This window comes from Canis lupus, chromosome 21 (assembly GCF_048164855.1).
Source record: "Canis lupus baileyi chromosome 21, mCanLup2.hap1, whole genome shotgun sequence".
NCBI lineage: Eukaryota > Metazoa > Chordata > Mammalia > Carnivora > Canidae > Canis > Canis lupus.
The window spans coordinates 5,750,045-5,769,596 of record NC_132858.1 but is presented as its reverse complement, the minus strand read 5'-3'; the positions used below and the strand labels follow the sequence as shown (position 1 = coordinate 5,769,596).

General features: G+C 46.5%; 2 long non-coding RNA genes across 2 annotated transcripts; one reads left to right on the top strand and one right to left on the bottom strand.

Annotated features, from left to right (window-relative positions):
* The first annotated feature begins 84 nt into the window (after positions 1-84).
* LOC140612516 (uncharacterized) lies at positions 85-4,451 on the top strand. The gene is made up of 3 exons (XR_012013691.1): positions 85-321; positions 4,002-4,110; positions 4,232-4,451. It is a non-coding gene; the product is annotated as an uncharacterized lncRNA (long non-coding RNA).
* Positions 4,452-10,200: 5,749 nt separating this feature from the next.
* On the bottom strand, positions 10,201-17,551 carry LOC140612517 (uncharacterized). Its single transcript, XR_012013692.1, has 3 exons — positions 17,139-17,551; positions 13,814-13,979; positions 10,201-10,429 (listed from the first exon to the last, which is right to left on the bottom strand). It is a non-coding gene; the product is annotated as an uncharacterized lncRNA (long non-coding RNA).
* Between the last annotated feature and the right edge of the window lie 2,001 nt (positions 17,552-19,552).

Below are 19,552 nucleotides of genomic sequence, written 5' to 3'. Positions count from 1 at the left end.
GAGTGAGCCAACAGGGAGGGGACCGTTGCCACAGGAGACAAAGGTGGGTGTTATGAGTGAGGCCTTTGTGAGAGAGACAAGGGCTGGGCCCAGGGCCCAGGGAGAGGGTGGCCTCAGGTAGGAGCATCCAGCGTGACAGGAAGGGAGGCCAAGGATGTGGGAGTAGATGCGGGTGGGAAGGTATGGTATCAGTGGGAACATTTGAGAATCTGTTTGCTGAGAGCCTCGTGCAGCTGGGAGGGGTCTGATGTTTACTAAGGGCCCTCCATGCCATCTGCTGGGCTGCTGTTTGACCAGAGTGACTCAGAGCACTGTCATTAGGTAAGTATTCAGCCATGGTTCACAGATAAGGAAACTGAGGCTGAGACTTGCTCAGTCAGGAAACCCTAGGGCAGGACTCTCAGCCAGGGTTGCCTTCCCTACTGCATCGCCCTGCACCTGCACCACCATCCCCAGCCCCAGGTGGCTCAGGGTGCTGCTAAACAGAGATCTAACTGCAGGGAAAGTTAAAAACAAACCAATGTAATACACAGGCTATGTTGGGGCAACTAGGTGTGGTATGGATACTGAGTCCTCAGGAAGGAGAGGGCAGCACGTGTTAGAGAGACCCTGACTGTGGGGACCCTGAGCACAGGACAACTGCCTCCCACTGCCATGGTTCTCCCTGATTTCAGGACCTCACCCCTTCCACTCACCACACCCTTCCTCCTCAGACCCTCCCGCTGCAGAATGAGTGCAGACCCCCCCCCCCCCCAGGGCAGCTGGAGGCTGACCCAAGACACCTCTACCCTAAATACTCTTACTACTTGTATCTTTTATCTTCAGCATCTCTGGCCAGTTTTGTATTCTGCTCTGTGATATGTCTGAGTAGTTGCCACAACATTAAAAATGGATGAACTTACTTACCAAGTAAAATGACCCCTCCAGAGTTGATCTACCCCCATGCACCCACCACCACCCAGCCAGCTGGAGTAGCACTGCAGGAAGTGGCAAACAAGTGTTTATCAGAAGCAAAATGGGAGGTCAGTGGCCCATGAAGGGCGAGTACGATCAGGTGGGCAGAGAAGAGTGTTCTAGATTGAGGGACTGGGCTGAGCAAAGATAATGAGGAGAGACAGATGTGTGCGCCCAGGGGAGAGGTGTGCAGCTGCAGCACTTGCTTTATGAAAATCAGGGCAATGAAAAGCTAGCGTTGCAGTGCTCACTACATATCCAGCAGTGTTCTAATTGCCTTCTCTCCTCACAGCAGTCCTAGAAATGATGATACACTTTGTATAAAGAGATTTTAAAGAGGAGATTCAGGCATAGCGAGGTTGAATACCTGCCCAGGGTCACACAGCACGTAAGTGCCAGAATAGAATCTGATGCCTGTGGGCATGTCATGTGAGATAAAGCCGGTAAGAGGGGCTGGGACTAAACATAGGGCCCAGAGTTTGAGGCCAAGGAGTCTGGACTCATCCATGGTGATGACAGTGCCAGAAGGCTGTTGAGCCGGAGGCAAATAGGATAAAAAGAATCATTCTCGAGAATCTGGCTGGCCAGATAGAAAGAAGGCTACACGAGAATGAACTGCAGGCAGGGAGACCACGGGGGAAGCTATTAAATATTCAGGACATGTGGCATCTGGATGGCTCAGTCAGTTAAGCATCTGACTTTGGCTCAGGTTGTGATCTCCAGCTCCTGGAATGGAGCCCCACATCGGTGGGAGTCTGCTTGTCCCTCTGCCCCTCCCTCCACTCCTACTTGCTCTCTCTCATAAATGAATAAATAAAATCTTAAAAAAAAAATATCCAGGACATGGGCACTGAGGCCTGGATTAGCAGACAGAATGCAAAGGATATTGAGCTACAAGAGATGTTGCAAAGACAAGTGGCAAGGCTTGCATTTGGGACGGGAGGACTGGGGAGGAGGTGTCAAAGATGACTCAAGATGTGAGCTTGGGTGGGTGAGAGAAGGCTGATGCCATGGGCAGAAAAATGGAAACTGGGAGGAAAGGCAAGCTCGATCTCACACGTGTGCAGTTTGAGATGATGACAGGACTCCCAATAGGAAACATCCAGGAAGCAGTGGCAGCCTAGAGGGAGAGACCAGCAGCGAGGTCAGGGAGAGGTGGCATCCAGGGCACAGGGGGATCACCTGCATAGAACCGACACTTGAGCCCATGAGCATGGATGAGTTCTCAGGGGGTGAAGAGAAACAGGGAAAGGGCGTGAAGACAGGACCAAAGATGGCACTCGTGAAATCCTCTCTAGAAGGTGGAAGACCAGCAAAGGAGAAGGGAGAGTGGCCGCATGGCAGGAGAGCCAAGGTAGCGCAGAGTCTAGGAGGTTCCTGGGAACTTGGAGAGTGGCTGGTGGCATGCGGCCAGGTATCAAGGGAGAGATCACAAGGAGATGGAAAGGAAGATGGCCTGCCCCAACTGTTCTCACATTTCCTGCGTCCCTCTGTCCCCATTCTGTAGTTCTCTCTGGTATCCCCAGCGGCCACAGTGACTACCAGTGCCACATCCACCAACAAAGGTCACACAATTCCTTCTCTATTTTTTTTTTTAAGATTTTATTTATTTGACAGAGAGAGAGAACATGAGCAGGCAGGAGAGGGAGAAGCAGTCTCTCTGTTGAGCAGGAAGCCCGACATGGGACTTGATCCCAGGACCCCAGGATCATGACCTGAGCCAAAGGTTGACACTTAACCAACTCAGCCACCCAGGGACCCCCAATTCCTTCTCTACTGATTCAGGTGTGGCAGCATTTATCTGCCCTCAAACTCAGACAAATGCACTAGTAACGAGAAGGCTTCAGGAGCTAATTTGCCAAGAAACTCAAGTAAACAAGGGAAAGGAACATGTTTCTGAGCTGCTTTAGAAGTAGAGCGAAGCCACAGCAGTGGCAGCTTGAGGTGGATTTGGGTTAACACGACCTCTAGGACTTATGTGATCCTCAACATGACTGCTAGTTTTCTCCGTAGGTAGATCTCCAGTGCATTCACCCGAGTCCTAAACTAGAAAACAACTGTACCAGTTGTGGCATGTGTGATGGTCAGAACCCGGTGCCAAAGCTCTGAGAGCTTCCCAGGGATGGGGGTGGGGGTAGGGGGCGGGAAAGGACCTGCAAGCAAACTTTAAACATGGCCATGAGATAGGTGTGAACGTGACACTGTGGGGACTCAAGCTTCCCGAAGACAGCACTGTAGCTAAGGATTTTATACGAGTGGGGTGGGCACAAGGTGGGTGAGGGTACCCTTGACTACATGCTGTTTCTCTCTGTGCAGCCTCCCTAGGAAGAGTGAAGGATTTCTCCTCTGCTTTCTGCAGTAATGTTTCTATTTTTATGAGAGCACATTGCTTTGCTACATTTCATTGTCTCCTCTGCTAGACTGTTCCATCCTGGAGGTGTGTGCCTAGCACAGGGTTGGCTACATAGCAGGCACCCAAAGCTGTTAGAACCTTCCCACTTCACTCATACCTCCTGTTTGGTCCTGTCCAGCTTGTGAGAATCACTTATGCGTCAGCTGCGTGAAATCTCCTCCACTTCTGGGGGTTGAGTGGCCTTGATGGCAGGAGCCATCTGTTCCGAGAGCCTTCTCAGCAAGGGACGCATCAGAGCTGTCAACTTCACAAGTGGGCTCCTTTTCACTCCCTTGTTTGAAGCCTCTGGCTTCACTGGGCCAGGCCACAGAGAGCTCATCTAAGGTCCTCTCAGGCACAGAGTAGAGAAGATCATCACATCCAGAGTACACAGGGCCATCCAGCCCTACTCCTCTACACACTCTTGGGAGGATGGCTGCCCAGGACCCTCCCATACAGTCAGTCCCCACAGTGCAGGGGTGTGAACTGGTACAACTCTGAGGATGTCTATTTGGCATTATTTGTCAAAATTACAAACGCACATATCCTTTTCAGTCCATAGCTAGAAATTTCTCTTACAGACACACTTGTATGTGTATTGTATGTTATTTTATAACAGATAGAAGGTTATTTATTATCTTACCATTTGTAATAGCAAAGACTACAAACAGCCTACATGTCTATCAGTAAGATACCGGTAAAGGAAGTCACAGCACGCAATGGATACAACACTGAAAAAGTTCAAGCAAGCTCTGCATGTACTGGTATGGAATAGAATGAACTCTAAAATATATGGGAAAAAGGTGAGGTGGGGGAAAAAGGATTTATAGAACAGTGTGTATAATATGCTACTATTTGGGTAAAAATGTGTGCATTTACTTATAGTGGGAATAAATATCTCTGAAAGGACACTCAAGAAATTGACACCATGGGATCCCTGGGTGGCGCAGCGGTTTGGCGCCTGCCTTTGGCCCAGGGCGCGATCCTGGAGACCCGGGATCAAATCCCATGTCGGGCTCCAGGTGCATGGAGCCTGCTTCTCCCTCTGCCTGTGTCTCTGCCTCTCTCTCTCTCTCTGTGTGACTATCATAAATAAATAAAAATTAAAAAAAAAAAGAAATTGACACCATTAGTTGCCTTTGGGAGGAAGTAACTTGGGTTGGAAACAGGGAATGAGGGCATATTTTCTAACAGGGCTTTTGAATTTCCAACTACATGACTATATTACCTATTTAATCAATCAAGAAAAACGGTCTGACCATGTTCATGTTGATGTATTTAACAAGTATTAACAGTACTAGGGACAATTCAAATAGGGTAAAACAGCACTCTGCTGTGTATTGCAATGGCTTTGTGGATGTCTCTGGACTCACAATGCTGCACTCTTTATACTACATTCCACTGGGAGAGACGGTCTTCTACCTGTCTTTGGGGGTGGGGGCGCCGGCAGGAGGAAGGCCCATCTCCTCTTGCCCTAGACCTGTGCTGGGCACTTGGCACTGCCCACACTGGGACAAGAGCCAGCTGTCTTGGCGATGGGTTTCACGATAGTCCAAACACGATGAGTCTAGCAGAAGTCCAACCAGTTTGTTTCTTTACTCATTCGACAAATACGAGGCACCTATTAGTATGAGCAGTATGTGGAATAGGCAGCTTGGGTCTCCAGCCTCAAAGAGTTTCCAGTTCACCCTTAAGCATAGGACAAGATGCCCACCTCTAAATAAGATTAGCAAAAGCTAAAAACCTTAGGCAGTATACTCTGTTGGCAAGGCTGGGGGGAAACATGTAGGAGCATAACATTGGCACAGCCTCCCAGGGAGAGGAATTTGGTAGTGCTAATAAGACGACATAACATTTACCCTCTGACGCAGCAATGCTATTTCTAGGAATTTATCCCGAAGATTCACTTCCACAGACATATAGCAACATATGCACAAGCTTACTCACTGTGGTATTTGTAATAGAACGTTGGAAACTACCTAAATTCCCGTCCATGGAAGCTAATTAAATAAACCCACCAGTGCAATACTGAGTAGCTATTAAAAAGAGAGAGAGATTTCCATTATCTGATACAAAGTGATTTCCAGGATAAATTGCTAAATATGTAGTGTGCTACCTTTGTAGAAGAAAAAAGGGAAAAGAAGATACAAATCTGAAAGAAACATAGAAAGAGTAAAAACTAGAATAAAATGGCTACTTTTGGGAATAGGTAAAAATGTGATGGAAGAGAAGATGGGAGTGAGATTTGTCTAAGTTTTTTTATTTATTTATTCATAAGAGACACAGAGAGAGAGAAATAGAGACATAGGCAGAGAGAGAAACAGGCTCCATGCAGGGAGCCCGACGTGGGACTCGATCCGGAACTCCAGGATCACGCCCTGAGCCAAAGGCAGATGCTCAACTGCTGAGCCACCCAGGTGTCCCTAAGTTTTTTTTATACAGTCTCAGCTCCTGAATCATCTGAATATTTTACAAATTAAAAAATACATCAGGAGGGTTTTTTTTTGAATCCTAAAATTGAATACAAATAGTAACAACTGAACCTAACTGTATACCAAATTGATATAATCATACAGAAAAAAAAATACAAAAATACAAATAAATTTTCAATATGGTTCATGGACTTCCTAAGGACTACCAAAAAAAAAAAAAAAAAAGCTTGAATTTTACTTAAAAGGTTTGTTGTTGATAATGGTATTGGTGTAAGAATTCTGTTGCTGTTTTTGTATTAGGGGTAAAAAAATGAATAAATATATAGATGTTGGAAGTCAGAGATTACACTGTGGAAAAAGGAAGATAAAACATGGAAGAAAAGTGAGGAAAAATCCTCAAATGTCATATTTGAATTGGAGATAACAGTACAGAGATTTTTTTTTCTTTTTTTTTATAAGGAAGCTCTATGACCAACATGGGGCTTGAACTCATGACCAGAGGATCAAGAGTTGCATGCTCTACCAACTGAGCCAGTCAGGTGCCACTAGAATTTTTAAATTTTTTCATTTTATTGAAATATAATTTATTGGGATGCCTGGGTCGCTCAATGGTTAGTGTCTATATTTAACAAAAATAAAAATAAAAATGACAAAATAACAAAAGATACCACAGAAAAAGAAAACTACAGATCAATATCACTTAAAAAAATTTTTTTTAAAGAAATATAGGGACGCCTGGGTGGCTCAGTGGTTAAGTGTCTGCCTTCAGACCAAGTCATGATCCTGGAGTCCCAGGATCGAGTCCCACGTTGGGCTTCCGGCATGGAGCCTGCTTCTCCCTCTGCCTCTGTCTCTGCCCCTCTCTGTCTCTCATGAATAAGTGAAATCTTAAAAAAAAAAAAAAAAAAGAAGTATAATTTATCCATAACAAACTTACAGATTTTTAAAAAAGATTTATTTATTTATTCATGATATAGAGAGAGAGGGGCAGAGAGGGGCAGAGACACAGGCAGAGGGAGAAGCAGGTTCCATGCCGGGAGCCCGATGTGGGACTCGATCCCGGGACTCGATCCCGGGACTCCAGGATCGCGCCCTGGGCCAAAGGCAGGCGTGAAACAGCTGCGCCACCCAGGGATCCCCCAAAATTACAGATTTTAAGCATATATAGTTTTGGTAAATATATACATTGGTGTAACCATCAACCCAATTAAGATCTAGAACATCCAATCAGTCCAAAAGTTTCCTTGCTCTCCTTTGCCCCTTTTCGCCTTTTTGTTCTCAATAATTGGTAATTTGCATTTTCCCTCCTTTTTTTTCTTAGTCTTGGTAGGGGTTTGTCAATTTTATTGATTTCTTTCCCAAAGAACCAACTTTTTGTTTTGCTTTCTCTGTCCTTTGTGTATTTCCATTTCACTAATTTCTCCTCTCATTATTTCACTTCTTGGGGTTTAACTTGTTCTTTTTTTTTTTTTTTTAGCTTGTTTTATTTTAATCTTTGAGATATAGCATAATACATAAAATTCAGGGGATCTCTGGGTGGCTCAGCGGTTTAGCACCCGCCTTCGGCCCAGGATGTGATCCTGGAGTCCGGGGATCAAGTCCCACATCAGGCTCCCTGCATGGAGCCTGCTTCTCCCTCTGCCTGTGTCTCTGCCTCTCTCTCTCTCATGAATAAATAAAATCTTTAAAAAAAATACATAAAATTCATCATTTAAAAGTATACAAATCAGGGGATCAAGTCCCACATCAGGCTCCCTGCATGGAGCCTGCTTCTCCCTCTGCCTGTGTCTCTGCCTCTCTCTCTCTCTCTCATGAATAAATAAAATCTTTAAAAAAATACATAAAATTCATCATTTAAAAGTATACAAATCAGGGGATCCCTGGGTGGCGCAGCGGTTTGGCGCCTGCCTTTGGCCCGGGGCGCGATCCTGGAGGCCTGGGATCGAATCCCACGTCGGGCTCCCTGCATGGAGCCTGCTTCTCCCTCTGCCTATGTCTCTGCCTCTCTGTCTCTCTCTGTGTAACTATCATGAATAAATAAATAAAATCTTAAAAAAAAAAAAAGTATACAAATCAGGGTGGTGGGGCACCTGACTGGCTCAGCTGATAGAGCATGCAACTCTTGATCTCGGGCTCATGAGTTCAAGCCCTATGTTAGGTGTAGAGATTACTTAAAAAATAAAGTAAAAGGGTACAAATCAGTGGGTTTTGGTATATTCATTACATTGTACAACCATTGTCACTAATTCCAGAACATTTCCATCACTCTGGGAAGAAGCCTTTTTTACCAGTTGGCCCAATCCCCCCTGCCAATCACTATTCTACTTTCTATCTCTCTGGATCTGCCTATTCTGAACATTTCAAACAAGTGGAATCACATAACATGTGGTCTTTTGTATCCAGCTTCTTTCACTTAGCATAAGGTTTCAAGGTTCACCCATGTTGTTACATGTAACTACTTCATTCCACTTTGGGCTAAATAGTATCCCTTTGTGTGTATAGACTGTTTATCCATCAGCGGGTGGACATTCAGGTTGTTTCAACTTTTTGGCAATATGACTAATACTTTTACAAATATTTGTGTACCAGTTTTGTATGAATATATGTTTTCAGTTCTCTTGGGTATTATATGTTTAGGAGTAGAATTACTGGGTCATATGGTAAAAATGTTTAACTTTCTGAAAAACTGCCAACCTTTTTCTAATCTTTTAGGGCAGAATCATAGAATATTGATGTTAAATGTCTCTTTTTCTTGATATAGGCATTTAAAGTTATCAGTTTTCCTCTAAGCACATCTTCAGCTGTACTACACAAATTTTCTGTGCTTTCATTTTTGTTCAGTTTGAAGTATTTTTCCTTTTTTTGAAAGATTTATTTTTATTTTTTAAAAGATTTTATTTATTTATTCATGAGAAACAGAGAGAGAGAGAGAGAGAGAGGCAGAGACACAGGCAGAGACACAGGCAGAGGGAGAAGCAGGCTCCATGCAAGAAGCTCAATGCGGGACTCAATCCCAGATCCAGGGATCATGCTCTGAGCTGGAGGCAGATGCCCAACCGTTGAGTCCCATCTTTTTTTGAAAGATTTATTTATTTGAGAAAAAGAGAATGCAAGAGGGGAAAGGGGGAGAGGGGAGAGGAAGAACAGAAAATCGCAAGCAGACTCCCCGCTGAGTATAGAGCCTGACACGGGGCTGGATCTCACAACCCAGAGATCAGGACCCGAGCCAAAATCATGAGTTGGACACTTAACTGACTGAGCCACCCAAGCACCCCCAGTTTGAAGTATTTTCTAACTTCACTGTGTTTTCTTCCTTGACTCATTAACTATATAGAAATATATTCTTGGGGCACCTGAGTGGCTCAGTGGTTGAGTATCTACCTTTCATTCAGGTTGTGATCCAGGGGTCCTGGGATTGAATTCTGAAGGGAGCCTAATGCAGGACTTGATAGCAGGACGCTGAGATCACAGCTTGAGCCAAAGGCAGATGCTCAACCACTGGGCACCCAGGTGCCCTTATTTATTCATTTCTAATTTAATTCCATTGTGATCAGTAAACATGTTCTGTGAGACTTTAATCTTTTTTTAAAAAAGATTTTATTTATTTATTCATGAGAGACACACACAGAGAGAAGTGCAGAGACACAGGCAGAGGGAGAAGCAGGCTCCATGCAGGGAGCCTGACATGGGACTCGATCCTGGAACTCCAGGATCAGGCCCTGGGCTGAAGGCGGTGTTAAACCGCTGAGCCACCAAGGCTGCCCAGATTTTAATCTTTTGAAATTGATTGGAATTTACTTTTTGCCTAGGATATAATCTACCTTAGGGAATTTCCCGTGTGTGCTTGAAAACACTGTGCATTCTGCAATGATGGGATAGAGTTCCTTTAATGACAATTGTGTCTGGTTGGTTGGTTGTAGTGCTCAGATTTTCTATATCCTATTGCTTTTTTGTCTAGTTTTTCTATCAGTTATCGATGAGGAGTTTGCCAAGTTCTGATTATGCATTCGTCTGTTTCTCCCTTTAGTTCTGGCAGTTTTTACTTCATTACTTTGTAGCTCTGTTATTAGGTGCATATACATTGAGGGTTATAGTTTCCTGTTCAGTTGGTCCTTTTCTGATTATGAAACGTATCTCTTTATCTCTGCTAATTCTCCTTGTCTGGACATTTACTTGGTCTGATATTAATGTAGTTGTACCAGCTTTCTTGTGCTTTCTATGTGCCTAGTATACCTTTTCTCATCCTTTCAATTTTCTGTGTCTGTAGAAAAATTATATTTCTGTTCCATCTTATGTCGTGGAGTCTTGATAAGCTCTGTGTTTTAATTGGGATGTTTACATTTTAATGGAATTATTCACATGGTTAGGTTTAAGTCTGTGTTAGTTTGCTAAGGTCGCCATAACAAAATATCACAGACTGGGTGGCTTAAACAGCAGAAATTTATTTTCTCACAGTTTTGGAAGCTAGAAGTTTGAGATCAAGGTGTTGACAGAATTGCTTCTTTCTGATGGCTGGGAGAGGATCTATTCCAGGCTTCTCTCCTTGGCTTGTAGATGGCCAACTTCTCCTGGTGTCTTCATGTTGTTTTCCTTCCATACATGTCTGTATCCATATCTCTTCTTTTTTTCTTTTTTTTAAGATTTTATTCATCTATTCATGAACACACACAGAGAGAGAGAGAGAGAGAGAGAGAGAGAGAGAGAGAGAGGCAGAGACATAGGCCGAAGGAGAAACAGGTTTCATGCAGGAAGCCCAATGTGGGACTTGATCCTGGGACTCCAGGATCACACCCTGAGCTGAAGGCAGACACTTAACCACTGAGCCACTCAGGAGTCCCATATCTCTTCTTCTTTTTTTGTTTTAATTTTATTTATTTATTCATGAGAGATACAGAGAGAGGAGAGGCAGAGACATAGGCAGAGGGAGAAGTAGGCTCCCCACAGGGAGCCCAATGTGGGACTCCATCCCTGAACGGGGATCATACCCTGAGCCAAAGGCAGACGCTCAACCACTGAGCCACCCAGCATCTCTCCCTTTCTTTCTTTCTTTCTTTCTTTCTTTCTTTCTTTCTTTCTTTCTTTCTTTCTCTCTTTCTTTCTCTTTCTTTCTTTCTTTCTTTCTTTCTTTCTTTCTTTCTTTCTTTCTTTCTTTCTTTCTCTTTCTTTCTTTCCTCCTCCTCCTCCTCCTCCTCCTCCTCCTTCTTCTTCTTCTTCTTTTCTTCTAGATTTAGCGTGAGGAGGGGAGAGGGAGAAGCAGACTCCCTGCTGAGCAGGGAGCTTGACTTGGGGCTCAATCCCAGGAACCTGGGATCATGACCTGAGCCAAAGACAGATGCCTAACCAACTGAGTCACCCAGGTGCCCCCAAATCTCTTCTTGTAAGGACACCAGTCATACTGGATTAGGATCCAACCTAATGACCTCCTTTTAACTTAGTACCTCCATAAGCGCTCTAGCTGTAAGAACAATCATCACATTCTGAGGTGCTAGGGGGTGAGGATTTCATTTTTTAAAAATATTTTTTTATTTATTCATGAGAGACACAGAGAGAGAGAGAGGCAGAGACACAGGCAGAGGGAGAAGCAGGCCCCATGCAGGGAGCCTGACGTGGCACTGGATCCTAGGTCTCCAGGATCGTACCCTGGGCTGAAGGTGGAGCTAAAGTGGCGCATAGCCACCTAGGCTGCCCTCCAGGGGCTCCAAGGTGGCCTATTCAGTTAAGTGTCTGCCTTCAGCTCAGGCCATGATCTTGGGGTCCTGAGATTAAGCCCCATATTGGGCTCTTTGTTCAGCCAGGGAGTCTGCTTCTCCTCCTTCCCCTGGAGGTGCCTTCCCTTCCTCTCCTGCTCATGTGCTCTCTCTCTCTCTCTCCCTCAAATAAATAAATAAAATGTTTTAAAAAAAAGAAGGAAAGAAAGAAAAGAAAGAAAGAAAAAAAGAAAGAAAGAAAGAAAGAAGAAAGAAAGAAAAGAAAGAAAGAAGAATGAAGAGACATGAAAATAAAAGCAGTCTGTGATCCCTGACTGGGCCTTGAATCTTTTTTTTTTTTCAAGATTTTATTCATTTATTCATGAGAGAAATAGAGAGAGAGGCAGAGACACAAACAGAGGGAGAAGCAGGCTCCTCACAGGGAGCCTGATGCGGGACCCAATCCCTGAACCAGGATCACACTCTGAGCTGAAGGCAGACTCGCTCAACCGCTGAGCCACCCAGGCATTCCTTGAATCTTTTTTTTTTTTTAAAGTTGTAATGGAAAATTTGGGGATATTTGGAGAAATGTAATTATGGTAGGCAATCTAGATAATGATATTGCATCACTATGAAGTCTCTCGGTCACTATGAAAACAGTTTGGCAAATGCTCAGAAAGTTAAATATAGACTTGCCATATGTTCCAGCAGTTCTGCGTTTAGGTATATGCCCTAGAGAATGGAAGCAGGGACCCAAACAGACACTTGTACACCCATATTCACAGCAGCATCCACAGTCACCAAAAGATGTAAACAATACATGTGTCCCTCAGTAAATGAACAGCTAAACAAAATGTGGTCTATCCATGTGGTAGAATGTTATTCTGCCTTCAATTCTGGCACACGCTAGAAGCATAGGTGAATCTTGAAGATATTATGCTAAGTGGTGTGAGCCAGATACAAAATGACAAATATTGAATGATTCCACTGACGTGAGGTATGTAGGATAAGCAAATTTATGAAGATAGAAAGTAGAATGGAGGGGTGCCTGGGTGGCTTAGTTGGTTGAGCATCCAACTTTTGACTTTGGTTCCGAGCCCCATGTTGGCTCTGCACTCAGTGGGGAGTCTGCTTCTCTCTCTCTCTCTCTCTCTCTCTCCTCTCCTCTTCCCCTCTCCCCACTCTCATTCTCTATCCATTCTAAAAATGGACAGTGGTTATAGTGCACAACATTATGAATATAGTTCATGCCACAAGCTATAGAGAAGGTCTCCTAGGCCTTTGGTAGATGGGAGTCAATCCACCAAACCAAGAAATGAACTGCACAGCTGTATGTGCTTCCGGGGTAGACAGGCAGCTACTGCCCTGAGCATGCCCACTCAGTTCCAAGCCTTCTCAGGCCACATAAATTTTGTGGGATACATATAATCAGCTCTGTCTCCCTGGCCTTTTGGGACATCTTCCTTCACCCAACCTGTCCCCCACCCCCACAAGTAAGTCTGACTTGAGTTAGGCCAGCAAATGGTGCCTTGCTTGCATCCAGGTTTGTTCCATGTGCCCCTTCCTGCCACACCTACCTACCCATCTTTACCTCTGAGGCTCACTGAGCTGCTGCCAGGTGTGCCAATGGAGTGGAGTGTGGCATTTTTACTGAGGCCAGGGAATCTCACTGGACAAACTTTGCTGACTTGCCTCCCCACCCAATGGGAGAATATCTTTGTATTCTTAGTCCTCCAACCAGATACAGAATCCCCTATGGTGTCCCAGTGATCCAAGGTGGCTACCTAGGAGCAGGCCAATCTGGCAGAGTAGGGGGAGGAGCACTAGCCTGGTGTGACATGCTGCCATGGGAGCAAGTCAGTGTCTAGTGAGGGCATGAGAGTGAGAGACTCTGGCCAAATACATCTAATAACAGAGAGCAGCTGGGCCAGGCTGGAAAACTCAGGAAAATGGGTAGGGAACTCTGGTTGAAATGGGAAGAAAGGGGAGTACAGGTCTACTTTCAGGTTAGTTTAGGACCATGGCCTTACCAGGAGGCAGATGGCACCCCCTTTAGTTATAGCCAAGACAGTGGGAAGATCACTGCTCTCAATGCCACCATTTGGCTCTTTGGTCTATAACCTAAAAAACTCAGATCCCTCAGATGGGAAAGGGAAAGTCATAAAATAAGACTTTCTGGCTGCTGTAAACTGTAAAGGACCAGCATGTCCCTGAAGCAGGCTGATGTAGGCCCCCAAGGCAGGCACTGAACTGTGGTAACCTCCTCTCAAGGGCCAGGTCTGGAGTGAGTAAAGCTTCACGTGGCCCTTAGTTACACAGGAATCCTGACACACCCAGCAGACACTTACCTGCATCCAGTGGGGTGGCAAACTGGAGGGACAGGACAGAGAGGAAGAACGGGACTCTAGGATGGGAGCACAGGCTGCCAGGAAGATGATGTAACTGCTCACTATGGGTCTCCTGTTTGAGAAGAGGAGCATCTGTAGCCTCCAGAATTCCTGCACCATCCCACATCTAGGGACAAATAGGCAGTCAGTTGTGCTCCATCCCTTCTTTAGTTGAACCCACTTAAACTTTCCCCAGCTTTCTCATTCTGAGGATGACTTCACCCTTTGTGAGCAACAGAGGATCTCAGAGGGGAGTCTATTTTTTTTAAAGATTTTTTTTAAAGATGTATTTATTTATTCATGAGAGACAGAGAGAGAGAGAGAGAGAGGGAGAGACTGAGAGAGAGAAGCAGTCTCCATGCAAGGAGGCTAATGTGGGACTCAATCCCAGGACTCCAGGATCACGCTCTGGGCATGAAGGCAGACGCTCAACCGTTGAGTCACCCGGGCTGCCCTCAGAGGGGACTCTAAACAGGACTTGGGAAGGTTTGCCCTGTCCTCAAGCCATTCTCCTCTAGATATTCTCTGCTTTGCCCTCCTCAAGTGATTCCTCTATCCTGGGTCCTAAGGTTGTTCTCAGCTCCCAGGGTCACTGGACAGCTGTTCTGAGTGGTCTGTTTCAGTGCCAGCTCCTGGCACAGGGTCAGCCCTGGGCAGGACTAGAAGGATGGGGCCCAGAAGTCAGCCTCAAGATAGCACTGCTGAAACCAACTTCATTCCTTTGCAGCTGCTATAGGCCTTGGCGTGGTGGACACGGTTTCCATTCCCAGGTGGGTCATAGATGGGAGAGAAATTTGTTTGCAGGGGGAGTGGGCCACAGACAAAGAAGAGCCAAGAACATATAGCACTAGACAGACCCAAAGGGTATCCATCACTGGACCTCAAGACCTCTTCATAATCCTGTGCTGAGGATTCTTCCCCTTGTGGTTGTTCAGCTCAAGTCCAGGGAAGGAGACTCACAAACCTTCCTACCCATTCATGAGACCCTATTCACTTGGCTCCCAGTTACCGTACTAAATTTGCCAACAATATGGTCCTTGCCCCATAATCACCTGCCTATTCACATCGCCCTGCAACCCTCGTCACCAGAATGGTGTCTGTAAGACAGCATGTAAACTTAATAAAAGGGTCTCAGGATAATGCAAAGACCATATCTTGGCTCATCCCTGCAGGAAACTCATAGCTCTTGCTCCTTCACTAATATCTCCCACAAGCTACCCACATGCCATGTTAGGAGTAAAACTGACCAAACCACCGTTGCTGCCTTCTCAGAGCTCACATCTAGTTAGGGCCATTGACATTTCTCTGCTGGGTCTCAGGGCTGCCAGGAGGGGGCCCACGATAACTTTGCCCTGTTTATTGGCATATCCACATTGTCCACATCCCAGGCCTGCCTGAAATGCTGTCTGTTCCTTGCTGCTCTCATGACAGCCACTTGGCAATGGTTTCTCCTGCCTCTTAAATGTGCACAGCAGATACCTGTACCTCTCTCACGACACATCACTTTCCTCTTGCATTATGTGTTTTGTATGCATAACTGATCTTCTCTATTCACTGTTTGTTTTTTTTCCTAAGTAGGCTCCATGCCCAGTGTGGAGCTTAATGAGGGACTTGAACTCACCACTCTGAAATTCAGACTCAGACACCTAATCACTGAGCCATCCAGGTACTCCTACAGACTGTTTTCTTGAGGGCACAGATCATTTCATACATCTTTCTATCCCCCAGACTACCCTACACAGTACCACGTATATAATAGGTAGTCATGAACTACTCATAGCACATGGCTTCCACATAAAGATGCCTGTTGGATGGGTGAAGACTTGTTTGTGAAGGCACTGGGAGTTCCCAGACTTAACAAATAAAACATTTTATCATTAATTAAAAATTATAAGGGTTTTCCCAATACAAAGTTTGAACTCAATGCAAGTAGCACAGGATTCTCATGTATTCCTTATAACTGTGTGTGTATCCAGTTCTATGTAAATGTTACATAAATATAATTCAATATTCAGCTGTTTCTGTATCATAACATGTAAGTGCTCACATCCTCTGTGAATCTTAAGGAAGGAAAAGTATCTTCTGCACTGCCTGGTGTTGGGCTTTGGACCCTCCTAGATGCTGTGTGGTACTGATATAACCCAGACTACAGCTGAAAGGAGGAGATATGCAGCTTACGCATCCAGTTGTGGATAAGACTTCAGGCTTCCCTATTGGAATCAGCCTATAAAACCCTCCTGTCTAGGAAAATGGATTTGCCCAACAATAGGTCTCACAGTAGCTAAGGAAGGTTTCTTCAAGTATCAGAAATGGGGGCATCTGGGTGGCTCAGTGGGTTAAGCATCTGCCTTCAGCTCAGGTCATGATCCCAGGGTCCTCTGATCAAGCCCTGCCTCCATCTCTTTGCTCAGTGGGGAGCCAGCTTCTCCCTCTGCCTGCAGCTCCCCCTGCTTGTGCTGTCAAATAAATAAATAAAATCTTAAAAAAAGAAAAAAAAAAAAAAGGCATCCGAAATGATGGCTGGGACTTGGGAGAACACTCACTAGGTGCAGGCCTGGGCTTAAAAACTTCCATGCATTGGGCAGCCTGGGAGGCTCAGTGGTTTAGTGCCTGCTTTCAGCTCAGGGTGGGATCCTGGATCCTGGATCCAGATGGAGTCCCATGACGGGCTCCCTGCATGGAGCCTGCTTCTCCCTCTGCCTGTGTCTCTGCCTCTCTCTCTCTCTCTCTCTCTCTCTCTCTCTGTGTGTGTGTGTGTATCTCATGAATAGATGAAGTATTAAAAAAAAAAAAAAAAAAAAACTTCCATGCATTATCTCACTTAATCTTCAAACACCTGAGCTGGCACTATCATTAACCCTTAAGAGATGTGATAACTTTGCCCAAAGTCACAAACCCAAGTTGCTCTGACTCCAGATCCTGAGCTGAGATTGTCGTTCAGACCATGCAGTTCCCTTTCTTTCTTCTTGCACATGGTGTGCAATGAGGGGGTAATGACCCCATATCCTCTAGAAGAGACCATAAAGATCATCTGTTGCAAACTCTCTACAGAGGAGGAAACGGGCTCAGAGAGATAAAGGGACTTGTTCCCGGGGTCGCAGAGAGCCAGAGGCTGCCCCTGCAACGGGATCGTAAGGTGCCCTAGAATTCCGGCCCAAGCCGCACAGACAGCGGGGGACTGAAGCCCGGAGCGGTGAGCCCCGGTCCCACCCCGGGCGCGCTCCCTGCCCTGCCCGGCGAGCCCTTGTCCACGTGCATCGGTGACGCCGACCATCCCCAGAAGTACCTGTCGGCGGCGCGCAGGCTCGGCCGGACACTGGCCCCGCCAACCCGGGCCTCCCGGGGCCACCTCGCCTCAGAACGCCGAGGCCCCGGGAGCGCGCGGACGGCTGGACGCCAGGGATTTGGGAGTGCTGGTCCCGGGTGCCCCCTCTCCTCCAGCCCCCTACTCTGCCCCTCAACTCTCTGCAGACTCCGTCCCAGCTGGAGGGCACCGGACGGGGAGCGCGGCCACGCGGTCCTCCAAGTTAAGGAGCTAGTGCCCTGGGACAGCTGCGTGGCTCCGCGGTAGAGCGCCTGCCTTCAACTCAAGGCGCGATCCTGGAGTCCCGGGATCGAGTCCCGCGTCGGGCTCCCTGCATGGAGCCTGCTTCTCCCTCTGCCTGTGTCTCTGCCTCTCTCTCTCTCTCTCTCTCTCTCTCTGTGTGTGTCTCTCATGAATAAATAAATAAAATCTTTAAAAAAAAAAAAAGCTAGGTTCCCATGGAAACGAGGGGCCTCCTCGCGCCTGCGAGGCATTGTGGGAAACGTAGTTCCCGGTCCGCCACCCGGCGGCCAAGAGAACGGACACAAGGTGGCGCCCGAGCGTCGTGGTGTGTCCCGCACCGCATCCCCGCCCCCCGCCCCCCGCCCCGCTCGCCCCCGCCTGGGCGCTCGCGGTGTCGTGGCTTCCCGTTCCAGCCGCGGCCCGAGGCGTCCGGGGTGCGGGCTGAAGCGGCGGGAGCACGCTCTCTTCGGCGTGAAACCTAGTCGTGACCAGGGGCCGCCCGCGACGGTGGGAGCTGGCCTGGAGGCACCTGCGTCCGAGGGCCGCACGCGGGTTCACGTCTGGGCTGGGCGACTGCCCCGCGCCGAGAGGCTGCGGACCTGGGATCGCGCCCGTCTTAGGTCTTCGGCAGCGCGGGTGACCCGGGGCGAGGCTGCCTGGAGCTGCCCGGCCCGGCCGTCCGAGTTAAGGCTCCGACCTGAGAGCCAGAAAAACGTAGCCTCTGTGTCAGGGCCTGTCAGACATTCAGTGACTTCTCGGGCCCAAAACGGTGGTAGCTGTGATGCCTTGGACTTGATGCTCTTGGACTCCAGGAGTGTTGCAGGGTTCGCTGGAAGGGACATCGCCGTGTTGTCGGCCCGACAGTCCGCTAAGGACATACGCAGGCATTCCCATTTGCTGTGCATTGGTACAACCTCTTGGAAGGAAATTAGGCAGAGCTTTTCAAAATTAAATGCATATGGGCTGTGCTTCGGCAGTTCTAGAAATACGTCCTCCAGGTTTCACGGTCTGTGTGCCCAAGGAAGTATATCGAGAGGACTCTTTTTTTTTTTTTTTATGATAGTCACAGAGAGAGAGAGAGAGGCAGAGGGAGAAGCAGGCTCCATGCACCGGGAGCCTGATGTGGGATCCGATCCCGGGTCTCCAGGATCGCGCCCTGGGCCAAAGGCAGGCGCCAAACCGCTGTGCCACCCAGGGATCCCAATATATCGAGAGGACTTAAACATTATTTGGAATGAAAAAAATTTCATGAACAACCTAAATGTTCACCGGTAGATGACCACTTAAATAAATAGTGGAATCCATAGAACAGAATATGTATTGGGGCATCTGGGTGGCTCAGTGGGTTAAGCATCTGACTTAAGATCAGGTCACGATCTCAGGGTCCTGGGTTCTAACCCCGCATCAGGCTCTCTCTGCTTCTCCCTTTCACTCTCTTTGTGCTCCTCCCCCCTCTCAAAGAAATAAATAAAAATAATTTTAAAAAAAGAACATATATGATTATTTTAGAAACTAGGTGGTCCTGAACTGATATCCAACTCTCTCTGCTATGAAAAAGGTTTTCAAAGTGCAGAATGTTAATAGGCTGTAATTTATGTTTTTAAAAGAATAGATAAATATATTTTATGACATAAGCATTGGAGTGTCTTTGGAGGGACTGCCTCAGCAAGAAGCTTTAACAGTGGTTGCCTGTGAAGGATTGGAAAATAAAATCAAAGGGATACATACTTTTTTTTTTTTTTTTTTTTTTTTTTTTTTTGCCTCTTTAGCAATTTGTGTGAGATCTCTGTGTGTTTCTAAGTCATTTGCATTCTTCCAAAGTAATCTCTACACCTGGGATCCCTGGGTGGCGCAGCGGTTTGGCGCCTGCCTTTGGCCCAGGGCGCGATCCTGGAGACCCGGGATCGGATCCCACATCAGGCTCCCGGTGCATGGAGCCTGCTTCTCCCTCTGCCTGTGTCTCTGCCTCTCTCTCTCTCTCTGTGACTATCATAAATAAATAAAAATTTATAAAAAAAAAAAAAATCTCTACACCTAATGTAGGGCTTGAACTCACCACCCTGAGATCAAGAGTCAGATACTCTCCAGACTGAGCTAGCCAGATGCCCCTGTCTGCATTTTTTTTTAAAGGTTTTATTTATTTATTCATGTGA